Source organism: Papio anubis, chromosome 1 (assembly GCF_008728515.1).
Source record: "Papio anubis isolate 15944 chromosome 1, Panubis1.0, whole genome shotgun sequence".
Taxonomy (NCBI): Eukaryota; Metazoa; Chordata; class Mammalia; order Primates; family Cercopithecidae; genus Papio; species Papio anubis.
In genome coordinates this window covers 31,283,031-31,295,809 of record NC_044976.1, presented here as the reverse complement: position 1 = coordinate 31,295,809, position 12,779 = coordinate 31,283,031, and the positions used below count along the sequence as shown (strand labels likewise).

Sequence of the window (12,779 nt, the reverse complement as noted above, 5' to 3'; positions counted from 1 at the left end):
CAGCTCTCCTGGGCATACAACAGCCTTGCCACTCCCTCCCTCTAAAGCCTTCTACGGCTCCCATAGCCAACAGGATAAAGTCTAGATGGGCCTCCTAACTTAGCATTTAAGGCCCTTCCCACTTCTCTGCATTCGTTGCCTCTTACACTCTGAAGTCACAAATGCCTGGTCTTAAATCCAGGTTCCAGCAGTTGTTAGCTGTGTGACCTTGGGCAAAATGCTTAATCTCTCCATGTCTCGTTTGCTCATTTGTAAAATGGGAATAACAACAGTACTTACCTCATAAGGTTCCTGCAAGGATAAATGAGTTAGTGTATGGAGAGCATGTAGAACAGTGGCCGGCACACGGCGAGGGTGCACAGAAGGTCAGCACAATTGTAACTGTTACTGTTGTGATTGTTGTTGTTACCGTCTCTGCACTTCAGTCTTCACTGGCCTCTTTCCAGATGTCGGTATGTCCACACCTCTACAGCCCTTCCCCGACCCTCAAATCTAGCCTGTCCTCTGAGCCCAGCCCTGGGGCTCCCTTGTCTATGAAGCCCTCCCAGATGTCCTCACTCCATGCCAGGCCCAGCAACAGGAGCCAGCAGTACACTGGTGGGCTAGACTCACCCTCCCTCAGGCCCTCAGTCTAATGAGCAAGATGGACTTCCAACAACAATCACAGGGGGACCTGGCAGAGGTCACGGACCCCATGGAGTAGACACAATTACTCTCATTTCAGAAAAACTGAGGCTCTGAGAGCTTAAATGACTTGCCCAAAGACACAACTACCAATGACATAAGATTTTTTCTTAAATGATTTCCAAATCCAGAAATTTGTAACAGACTGTGGACAACCAAGGTATCAATGCCATTTGCCACAGTGTCGGCAGGGATCCTGCCAGGCAGGTCCTAGAGTCACCGCTAAAATGTGGATGGTGATGACTGTGCCCTCTGAGGGGCCTCTTCTCCCATCACTGCACTTGCTGTGCTCCAGTTACTCCAGTTGCTCTGGGCTCCCCAGGTAAACCCTACTTCCCTTCCCATACCTCCTACCTGCCTCCTTGCTATTCCCTGAGGCCCCAAACCTACAAATTCCTATTTCTCCTTTAGATCCCAGCTAAAATGGCTTCAGGGAAGCCTTTCCTAAAGCTCCATGCTCCCTCAGGCTTTGCTTTCATAGTATTTACCATAACTTATAAATATTTGTGAAATATCTGCTCAGGCCTGTCTTCCCTGAAGACTATAGATTCCATGAGCCCAGGAGACATGTAGGTCTTGTCATCCCCATCTCCTCCATGCCTAGCAGGCTGGCATCCATTAGGTGCTTATTCGAATAATATTTTGTAAATAAATGAATTAAAGAACGTGGAATACATGAGTGATGAGAAAGAAAAAGAGTGAGAAAGGGGAGAAAAAGGATATGAATAGAAGTCATCCAAAGGGCATAGACAGAAGCAACAGAGAAAACCAGCAGAGAAAAAGGAAAGGCATTTCAATACCTTAGCCAGAGCAGGAATGAGGAAAATTGAGAAAGAAAAGTCACAGTTTCCATAAGCAGAAATAATGTTCATATATTTGACAAAAAGTTAATTAATAATCTATTAGTCCCATTAATAAAGAAAAATATGTACATTATGTAAGTTAAGAATGATAGCTATCCAATCTTCAGGAATTCATTCATTCAACAAGTGCTTATTGAGCACCTACTAATTGCCAGGCTGTGATCTAGGAGCTGGAAATGCAGCAGTAAACACACACACAAAATAAACTTCCTGTGGTCATGAAGTTCACATTCTAAGAAGGGGAGACAAAGGAATACTGTATCCTTGTTCATATAACTGAACATTCTTGTTTATAAACTTTTCGTTAATGAATAAAATTAACTTCAATTTCTCTGAATTATTTCCCTTAGCCCCACTCATTGAAAAACGTTAAGCTAATGTTTAAAGATGAGTGGAGGGGATGCTCTATAAATGAATCTACAAGGATCTTTGAGAAAATCAATTTTAAAGATTCTTCTATGGTAAAGAGAAAAGGCACCCTTGGATTATAAGAAGTTAGCATTCCTGGCCGGGCGCGGTGGCTCACGCATGTAATCCCAGCACTTTGGGAGGCCGAGGCGGGCGGATCATGAGGTCAGGAGATCGCGACCATCCTGGCTAACACGGTGAAACCCCGTCTCTACTAAAAAAATGCAAAAAAATTAGCTGGGCATGGTGGCGGGCGCCTGTAGTCCCAGCTACTCGGGAGGCTGAGGCAGGAGAATGGCGTGAACCCAGGAGGCAGAGCTTGCAGTGAGCAGAGATCGAGCCACAGCACTCCAGCCTGGGCGACTGAGTGAGACTCTGTCTCAAAAAAAAAAAAAAAAAAGAAGTTAGCATTCCCTCACTTGTTATTAGTGGTGTAAATTAAAAAAAAAAAAAAGTGAAAAAAAAGATTTTAAAACTTTACATGAAATAATGCGAAGCTATGCTTTTACTATTTATGTATCTATTTATAAATTTTTTTTGAGACAGAGTCTCACTGTCATCCAGGCTGGAGTGCAGTGGTGCGATCTCAGCCCACTGCAACCTCTGCCTCCTGGGTTCAAGCCATCCTCCTGTCTCAGCCTCCTGAGTAGCTGAGATTACAGGTACCCGCCACCACACCCAGCTAAATTTTGTATTTTTAGTAGATACAGGATTTTGCCATGTTGGCCAGGCTGGTCTCAAACTCCTGACTTCAGGTGATCCCCCACCTCAGCCTCCCAAAGTACTGAGATTGCAGTTGTGAGCCATTGCGCCCAGCCTATTAAAAAAAAAAAAAAAAAAGGAATCTGTGAAATAAATATTCTAAAAGCTGTGGCAACAAGCTTATAAATCTCAGCTATTTTTACAAGTCTGATAATTGAGTGGAAATGGACAAGCATCTGCAAAAATCCAAGATGCCCAGTCTCCCAGCCACTAGGCCCCTCTGTGAGAGAGGGCAGGGGGTCCCTCATTTACAAAGCATACCACCACCATTTCATACCTTATATGGGAGGCAGGTGGCATGATTGCATTCCCATTTTACAGATGAGAAAACTCAGAGAGGGAAGGTGACCTGCCCCAGGCTCTACTGGGAGTTAGTAGAATTCCGGGCAGTCCCAGACAAGGAGTCTCCTGGCTGCACCTAGCTGCCTCCTTCAAAGGCACATTATGTCTGACAGAGCCACAGAAAAAACAAGGTCAAACATTGAAAAAGGTGCATGGCCTTGATGGAATCCCTAAATAATTCTTCAACTTTTAAAGAATAAATCAATGGGCCAAGCATGGTGGCTCATGCCTGTAATCCCAGCACTTTAGGAGGCGGAGGTGGGTGCATCACCTGAGGTGAGGAGTTTGAGACCAGCCTGGCCAACATGGCAAAACCCTGTCTCTACTAAAAATACAAAAATTAGCTGGGCGTGGTGGTGGGCGCCTGTAATCCCAGCTACTCAGGAGGCTGAGGCGGGAGAACCACTTGAACCCAGGAGGCGGAGGTTGCAGTGAGCCAAGATCGTGCCACTGCACTCCAGCCTGGGCGACAAGAGCAAAACTCCATCTTGAAAACCAAAGAAGGCCGGGCACGATGGCTCACACCTGTAATCCCAGCACTTTAGGAGGCCGAGGCAGGAGGATCACGAGGTCAGGAGATCGAGGCCATCCTGGCTAACACGGTGAAACCCCGTCTCTACTAAAAATACAAAAAATTAGCCAGGCGTCGTGGCGGGAGCTTGTAGTCCTGGGAAGTGGAGCTTGCAGTGAGCCGAGATGGCACCACTGCACTCCAGCCTGGGTGAGAGCGAGACGCCGTCTCAAAAAAAAAAAAAAAAAAAAACCAGAAAAGAAAAAAAAATCATCCAGCCTGACCAACACGGTGAAGCTCTGTCTCTACTAAAAATACAAAAAAATTAGCCGGGCATGGTGTCAGGCGCCTGTAATCTCAGCTACTTGGGAGGCTGAGACCGGTGAATCATTTGAACCCAGAGGCAGAGGTTTTAGTGAGCTGAGATTGCACCACTGCATTCCAGCCTGGGTGACAGAGCAGGACTCCATCTCAAAAAAATAAATAAATAAATAATAGTAAATCAATAATTCATACAAAAATATTTTAAAAGACAACAATGAGATAAACAAGGGCAACACACACACACACACACACACACACACACAAAACACCTATGGCCAAAATCTCATTTGTGAATATATAAATATATAGGCAAAAACCTGACACGAAATCTTAGCTAACCAAATTCACAGTCATATTCAAAGAGTCATCTTCAACAGTTAAATAATTTATCTTTAAAATGAAAGGTGCAGACAATAGGAGAGAAGTCGGTCACTGGCTTCATAACATGGAAAATATAGATCTACAGTTCAAGTTTAATTTTCCCAATACATGTCAACATACCATTCAGTAGCCTGTAGCATCTATTCTTTATTACAACTACAGACAAAACAAAACCCCACAATGAAGAGAGGCTATTTTAAATAAGGATCCAACTCTGACTTCATTGAGACACACTAAAGTTCAGCCCCGTCATTTTCCAAATGGAGAAACTAGAGAAATAAGGCTCAGAGAGATTAAGTAGCTTGTTTTGACTAAGGTTACTCAGTTGGTCTATGGCAGAGCCAGGTCTCGAACCCATGTCTTCTGATCCAAGTCTGAAGCTTTATGTCATCATTCCTGTTTTATATATCATGAGAAATGCCAGCAATAGCTATCAGAATAAAAGAAACAAAAAAGCATAATACATAGAAGATGAAGAAATAAAATATTACACTGCAGATAACGTATTTGCCCACCTGGAAAATCCTAAGGGGGTGGGTATGGTTACTAAAGGAATCGATGAATTTTTGAATGCAAGCCAGCATCTCAGCTCAAAAACACAGGGAAAAGTTTTCGCTCACAATAGTAGTGAAAGCATTAAGCTATTACATTATTGGATGTACTTGGGCCACAGTAATACTTACTCAAATAAAATAATAAAACCAGCTGGGCACGGTGGCTCACGCCTGTAATCCTAACACTTTGGGAGGCAGGCGGATCACGAGGTCAGGAGATCGAGACCATCCTGGCGAACATGGTGAAACCCCATCTCTACTAAAAATACAAAAAATTAGTCAGGTATGGTGGCATGCACCTGTAGTCCCAGCTACTTGGGAGGCTGAGGCCTCTGAAGAGAACCGCTTGAGCCCGGGAGGTGGAGGTTGCAGTGAGCCGATAGTGCACCACTGCACTCCAGCCTGGGCAACAGAGCGAGACCCTGTCTCAAAAAAATAACAAAACCTTCGTGGAAGAAATAAAAGATACAAAGTTTACACTATCCTAGCTAGAAAAACTTAGTAAAGCAAAAAAGAGAATTCTCCCTAATTTAATAACTAGATTAAATAAACTATTACTAATTGAAATCCCCAGAATGTTTTTTTAAACATTAGAAATAATGTGATAAAAGAATAAATGTGAGCCTATCAAAGAATAATAATAAAGCAAATGACAAACTCAGTTTTTGTTAAATAATTTATACAAAAGAACATTTGTATCATGTCTAAGATATAACAAATGACAATAAAATGAATATCTGTATACTTACCACCCAGCTGAAGAAAGATAAAATTTCCAATATCTTTGAAACTCCCTATGTGCCCACTCCAATGACGTCCCCTCTTTCCTAACCTCTTCAGAGGTAGCCACCATCCTCACTTTCATGTTCATCATTTCCTTACTTTGTTTTCCATGAGTGTACCTAACCCTAAACAATGTATTGTTTAGTTTTGCACACTTTTAAAATTTATATAAATGAAATTATAGTGTGTAATCTCTACAAGTTCACAATACACTGCATAGAATTCACTGTACAGAATACACCATAATTTATGTATCTGCTACCCTGCCAACAAACATTAAGGTCGTTTCCAATGTTTTATATTATAAAGATATATACGTTCTGATATAGCTCCTCAAACACACATGCCAAGAGTTTCTTTGCAATATAGGCCTAGGAACTTGCTGTAATGTAGGGCATATGTATGTTTAAATTTATCTGAATAATGCCTACTTCTTTCCCAAAGTAGTGATACACCAGCTCCCACCTAGCAGTGCCTAAGGACCCAACTACGCCATATCCTCACCAACAGTTGGCATTATCATGCTTTTAATGTTTTTCTAATCTAGTTGGTATAAAATGGTATCTCATTTTCACTTTTATTTGCATTTCCTTGATTACCACTGAGCACCTTTTCATTTTATCTTCTGTGAATTGCCTGGCAAAGTATCTTGCCTGTATTTCTATTGAGTTGCTTTTTTCCTTATTTTCTTGAGATTCTTGTTTGTCTCTATTTCTTACTTAAGAATTCTTCAGGCCGGGCGCGGTGGTTCACGCCTGTAATCCCAGCACTTTAGGAGGCTGAGGCAGGTGGATCACAAGGTCAGGAATTCAAGACCAGCCTGGCCAACATGGTGAAACCCTGTCTCTACTGAAAATACAAAAATTAGCTGGGCATGGTGGCGTGTGCCTGTAATCCCAGCTACTTGGGAGGCTCAGGTGGGAGAATTGCTTGGACCTGGGAGGCAGAGTTTGCAGTGAGCCAAGCCACTGCACTCCAGCCTGGGCTACAGAACAAGACACCATCTCAGGAAGAAAAAAAAGAATTCTTCATATATTTTGTCTACTAATCTCTTATCAATTATATGTGTGTTTCAATGTTCCTCCCAGTTTGCCTTAGCTGGTCTACTTCTTATGCTGGTATCAGAACTAAACTATTTTAATTACCCTCTGTGTTAGAAGTTATATTATCTTATTTCTATTCTTATAGTGGTTACTCTAGACATTTACATTTTACCATCTCAATGTGGTATTCAATAGCTGTACCATCTATTCTTGATCAAAACTACAGAAAAATCAAAACAAAACCCCACAATGAAGACAGATCGTCTCAATAAGGAACCAACTCTAACTTCGTGGAGATACACTGGAATGGCCTCACTTCAAAACAAGAAGCAACATTAGTAATTAAAGTTCAGCCCCCTCAGTTTCCAACTGGAGAAGCTAGAGAAATAAGACTCAGAAAGATTAAGTAACTTGCCTAAGGTTACCCAGCAAGTACATGGTAGCATTCACCTTAGTGGCCTTCACAGTTCAGCCCTGGCCTGCACCTTCCAGCAAGATTCTCCCCCACTCAGCAGCAGGCTGCTTCTGTGCTGCATGGATTGTTGAAGTAGTCACCCTCTGACAAGTTTGCCACTGGTAGACTGCTGTTTCTGTGACACTACAGTCTCTCCTCAAAGATTTCATTATCAGCCTTGGAGGGAGGAGCCCTCGTCCTCTGTGTTTCTAAGTTCCTCCCTTGTTCATTCTCCCCCAGGACCAGCAGTGGTAGCTGATTTTACTCCTTTTAGTAATTGTAATTAACCACCTTTAGAATTAACTATTCTTTATGTTAAAATGTCCCTGTTCAAATTACTAGTGTGGCATCTGTATCCTGATACAGTCTCTTCCTGAAACTATGATTGGACATTACGCCTTCTCACTCTATGCACCATTTCCTTAGCCTTTCCTGTATCTTTTTGTCTCTGTGCTACATTTGGATACTTTCTTCAACTCTATCCATTCTCTCAGTCTGTCTTCTGTTGTCTTTAATATGCTGCTTACCCTGGCCATAATTTCAATTTTCATATTTTTCATTTCTAGAAGTTCTATTTAATCCTTTTTAAAATCTGCTGCAACATATTTTTATATTCACTTATTCTTTGGTCATATTTTCAATTTATTTCTTCAAACGTTGTAAAAGAATGTTAGCACCTGATAATTCCAATATATGAAGTAAATGCAGGTCTGATCTGCTACCTATTGCTTTTGTGGTTCTTCCTCATGGTGACTTGTTTCTTTTTTTTTTTTTTTTTTTTTTTTGAGACAGAGTCTTGCTCTGTCGCCCAGGCTGGAGTGCAGTGGCACAATCTCGGCTCACTGCAAGCTCCGCCTCCCAGGTTCATGCCATTCTCCTGCCTCAGCCTCCCAAGTAGCTGGGACTACAGGTGCCCACCACCATGCCCGGCTTTTTTTTTTTTTTTTTTTTTAATTTTTAGAAGAAACAGGGTTTCACGTGTTAGCCAGGATGGTCTTGATCTCCTGACCTCGTGATCTGCCCGCCTCGGCCTCGCAAAGTGCTGGGATTACAGGCGTGAGCCACTGCGCCCAGCCTGTTTCTTTGTATGTTGTGATTTTTGACTGTGAGCTCATGTACTTTGAAATCTTATCTGTGAGCATTCTTATCTTTGAAACCTTATCTCTGAGAAGCCTAAACTGAAGATTCCTCCTCCAGAGAGAATTTGTTTGCTTCTGCCAGATGAAATTATTTTGAGGCTTAAGATTTTTCAGACCATAGTTAATGGTCTGGCCACAAGCCCAAGAGAAGGCTGGCTTGTGGTTGCAAAATCTCAATTTTTTTGCTCTCTTCCAATCACTACAAAGATCAAAACAGGGAAGTTTTCTTGCTGTCCTTCTCTGTAGAATGGGCTCTTTTCTCTAGTTGACCCTTACACTAAGGATGTACTTCTTTTGGGTTCTCAGCTCTATGTAAGGGTATCCTATTGGATTCTCCATCTTGACTAGGCCCTAGGAACCCACACAGATATCAAAATTGAAGGCCAATGCTACCATGATTCAGCATACACGCCAAAACAAAAATCCAGTTTCAGAATTAGGTTGCCATTTAGCACATATTTAGATAATCACTGTTTTGTATGCTTGGGAAACACTAATGAACAAAATACACAAAGGTCCTTGTCCTCATGGGGTTTACAGTCTAGCAGGGGAAGGTAAACAAGTAAATTATACAGTATGTTAGGGCCAGGAGCGGTGGCTCACGCCTGTAATCCCAGCACTTTGGGAGGCTGTGGTGGGCGGATCACAAGGTCAGGAGATCGACACCATCCTGGCTAACACGTGAAAACCTGTCTCTACTAAAAATTCACACACAAAAAAAATAGCCGAGCATGGTGGTGGGTGCCTGTAGGCCCAGCTACTCGGGAGGCTGAGGCAGGAGAATGGCATGAACCTGGGAGGCGGAGCTTGCAGTGAGCCGAGATCGTGCCACTACACTCCAGCCTGGGTGACAGAGCAAGACTCTGTCTCAAAAAAAAAAAAAAAAAAAAAAAAAAATTATATAGTATGTTAGAAGGTAATAAGCACTACTGAAAAAAAAAAAAGAAAAGAAAAGAACACACAACACCAAAGACACAATCCATAAAAGAAAGAATTGATAAACTGGACTTCATTAAAATTAAACATTTCCACACTTCAAAAGACAGTATCACCAGGTGTGGTGGCTCACACCTGTAATCCCAGCACTTTGGAAGGTCGAGGCAGGCGGATCACTTGAGGCCAGGAGTTCGAGACCAGCCTGGACAACATGGTGAAATCCCATCTCTACTAAAAATACAAAAATTAGCCAGGCTTGGTAGTGCACGCCTGTAATCCCAGCCACTCAGGAGGCTGCAGCAGGAGAATCGCTTGAGCCTGGGAGGTGAAGGTTGCAGTGAGCCAAGATCTCATCACTGCACTTCAGCCTGGGTGACAGAGCAAGACTCTATCTAAAAAAAAACAAAAACAAAAACAAACAACAACAAAAAAAAATGTTAAGAGAAGACAAGCCACAGACTGGGAGAAAATAGTTGCAAAACACACATCTGATAAAGGACTGTTATCCAAAATATATGAAGAACTCTTAAAACTCAAAAATTAGAAAACAAACAACTAAAGCTCTGTTTATAATGGTCAAAGGAATTTAACAGATATTTCGCCAGAGAATATACACAGATGGCAAATAAACATATGTCATCAGGGAAATATAAATTAAAACAACAAACACCACTGCACCCTTATTAGAATGGCCAAAATTCAGAACACTGGCAACACCAAATGCTGGTGTGGATGTGGAGCAACAAGAACTCCCATTCATTGCTGGTGGGAATGCAAAATGGTGCAGCCACTTGAAATACCGTTTGGCAATTTTCTGCAAAACTAAACATATTCTTACCATATGATCCAGCAATTCTACTCCTTAGCATTTACCCAAAGGAGTTAAAAATGCATGTCACACAAAAACTTACACATAGGTGTTTATAATAGCTTTATTCATAATTGCCAAAACTTGGAAGCAACCAAGATATCCTTCAGTAGGTGAATGGATAAACTGCTCTACACCCAGACAATGGAATATTCAGTGCTAAAAAGAAATCAGCTATCAAGCCATGAAAGGACATGAAGGAAACTTAAGTGCATATTGCTAAGTGAAAGAAGTCAATCTGGGCCATGGTGGTTCATGCCTGTAATCCCAGCACTTTGGGAGGCCGAGGTGGGCGAATCACTTGAGTTCAGGTGTTCGAGACCAGCTTGGCCAACATGATGAAACCCCATCTCTACTAAAAATACAAAAAGTATCTGGGCATGGTGGCACATGTCTGTAATCCCAACTACTTGGGAGGCTGAGGCAGCAGAATCACTTGAACCCAGGAGGCAGAGGCTGCAGTGAGCCAAGATCATACCACTGCACTCCAGCCTGGGCAATAGAGTGAGACTGTCTCAAAAAAAAAGAAAAAAGTCAATCTGAAAGTCTTTAATTCATTTTGTATATGGTGTGAGATAGGGTCCAATTTTATTTTTCTGTATGTGGATATCTAGTTTTTCTAACACCATTTATGGAAGAGACTGTCCTTTCCCATTGTGTGTCCTTGGCACGTTTGTTAAAGATCAATTGACCGTAAATACATGGATTTATTTCTGGGCTATCTGTTCTATTCCACTGGTCTGTATGTTCGTTTTTATGCCAGTACCATGCTGTTTTGCTTACTATAGCTTTCTAGTATATATTTTGAAATCAGATAATGTGATGCCTCCAGCTTTCTTCTTTTTGCCCAAGATACTTTGGCTATTTAGGATCTTTTGTGGTTTTATACAAATCTTAGGATTTTTTATACTTCTGGGGAAAAGATCATTGGAATTTTTATAGGGACTGCATTGAATCTATGGATCACTTTGGTTAGTATGAACATTTTAACAATATTAATTCTTCCAATTCACAAACACGGGATATCTTTCCATTTATTTATGTCCTTTTTTATTTCCTTCATCAATGTTTTCTAGTTTTCAGTGTACAGATCTCTTACCTCCTTAAATTTCCTAAGTAATTTTTTGATGCAATTGTAAATGGGATAGTTTTCTTGATTTCTTTTTCAGATAGTTAGCATATAGAAACATCACATGTTAATTTTGTATCTTCTAACTTTACTGAACTTATTAAGTCTAATAGTTTTTCGGTGATGTCTTTAGAGGTTTTTGTTTGTGTGTGTGTGTGTGGTTTTTGTTTTTTTTTTTTTTTTTTTTTTTTTTTTGAGATGGAGTCTGGCTCTGTCACCAGGCTGGAGTGCAGTGGCGCCATCTCGGTTCACTGCAGCCTCCACCTCCCAGGCTCAAGCGATTCTTATGCCTCAGCCTCCTGAATAGCTGGAATTACAGGCACATACCACCATGCCTGGCTAATTTTTGCATTTTTAGTAGAGACAGGGTTTCACCATGTTGGCTAGGCTGGTCTTGAACTCCTGACCTAAAGTGATCTGCCTGCCTTAGCCTCCCAAAGTGCTGGGATTACAGGTGTGAGCTACTGTGCCAGCCTTTGTGTGTGTGAGATGGAGTCTCACTCTGTTGTCCAGGCTGGAGTGCAGTGGCATGATCTTGACTCACTGCAACTTCCGCCTCCCAGGTTCAAGCAATTCTCGTGCCTCAGCCTCCTGAGTACCTAGGATTACAGGCACACAAAGCCTTCATGCTTGGCTAATTTTGTATTTTTAGTAGAGAGAGTTTCACCTCATTAGCCAGGGTGGTCTCGAACTTCTGACCTCAAGTGATCCACCAGCCTTGGCCTTCTAAAGTGCTTGGATTACAGGCGTGAGCCACCACGTCCAGCCTTAGAGTTTTCTGTATATAAGGTAATGTCATCTGCAAACAGAGACAATTTTACATCTCCCTTTCCCATTTGGGTGCCTTTTATTTCTTCCTCCTGCCTAATTGCTCTGGCTAGGACTTCTAGTACTACACTAAATAGAAGTGGTGAGAGTAAGCATCTTGGTCCTGCTCCTGAACTTAGCATCTTTGCTGAGTATAACATTAGCTGTGAGCTTGTCATATATAGCCCTTATCATATTGAGGTACATTCCTTCCATACCTAATTTGTTGAGCGTTTTTATCATGAAAGGATGCTGAATTTTGTCAAATGCTTGTCTCCATCTACTGAGATGATCATATGATTTTTATACTTCATTGTGGTATTATAGTATATCACATTTATAAATTTAGACACGTTAAAATATCTTTGCATCCCAGAGATAAATTCCACTTGATCATGGTGTGTGATCATTTAATGTGCTATTTAATTTGGATTGCTAGTATTTTGTTGAGAATTTTTGCATCTATGTGAACATGGCCTGTAATTTTCTTTTCTTATGGTATATTTGTCTGGCTTTGGTGTTAAGGTAATTGTGGCCTTGTAAAATGAGTTTGGAAGTGTTCCCTCTGCTTCAGTATTGTGGAAGAGTTTGAGAAGGATTGGTATTAATTCTTTTTTACATGTTTGGTAGAATTCACCAGTAAAGCCATTCAGGTCCTAGGCTTTTCTTTGTTGGGAGGTTTTTGATTACTGATTCAATCTCCTAACTCATTATTGGTCTATTCAGATTTTCTCTTTCTTCATGATTGAGTCTTTGTAGGTAATATGTATCTAGGAATTTATCCATTTTGC

At 41.4% G+C, this 12,779-nt stretch overlaps 1 protein-coding gene across 12 annotated transcripts in view; it reads right to left on the bottom strand.

Annotated features, from left to right (window-relative positions):
- AZIN2 (antizyme inhibitor 2) overlaps positions 1 to 12,779 on the bottom strand; it is a 41,570-nt gene that overhangs the window by 2,659 nt on the left and 26,132 nt on the right. The window contains exon 11 of one of the 12 annotated variants that reach the window (XM_017955594.1): positions 280 to 291. The gene's annotated coding sequence lies outside the window, so the exon portion shown is untranslated. 12 annotated transcript variants of the gene reach the window in all.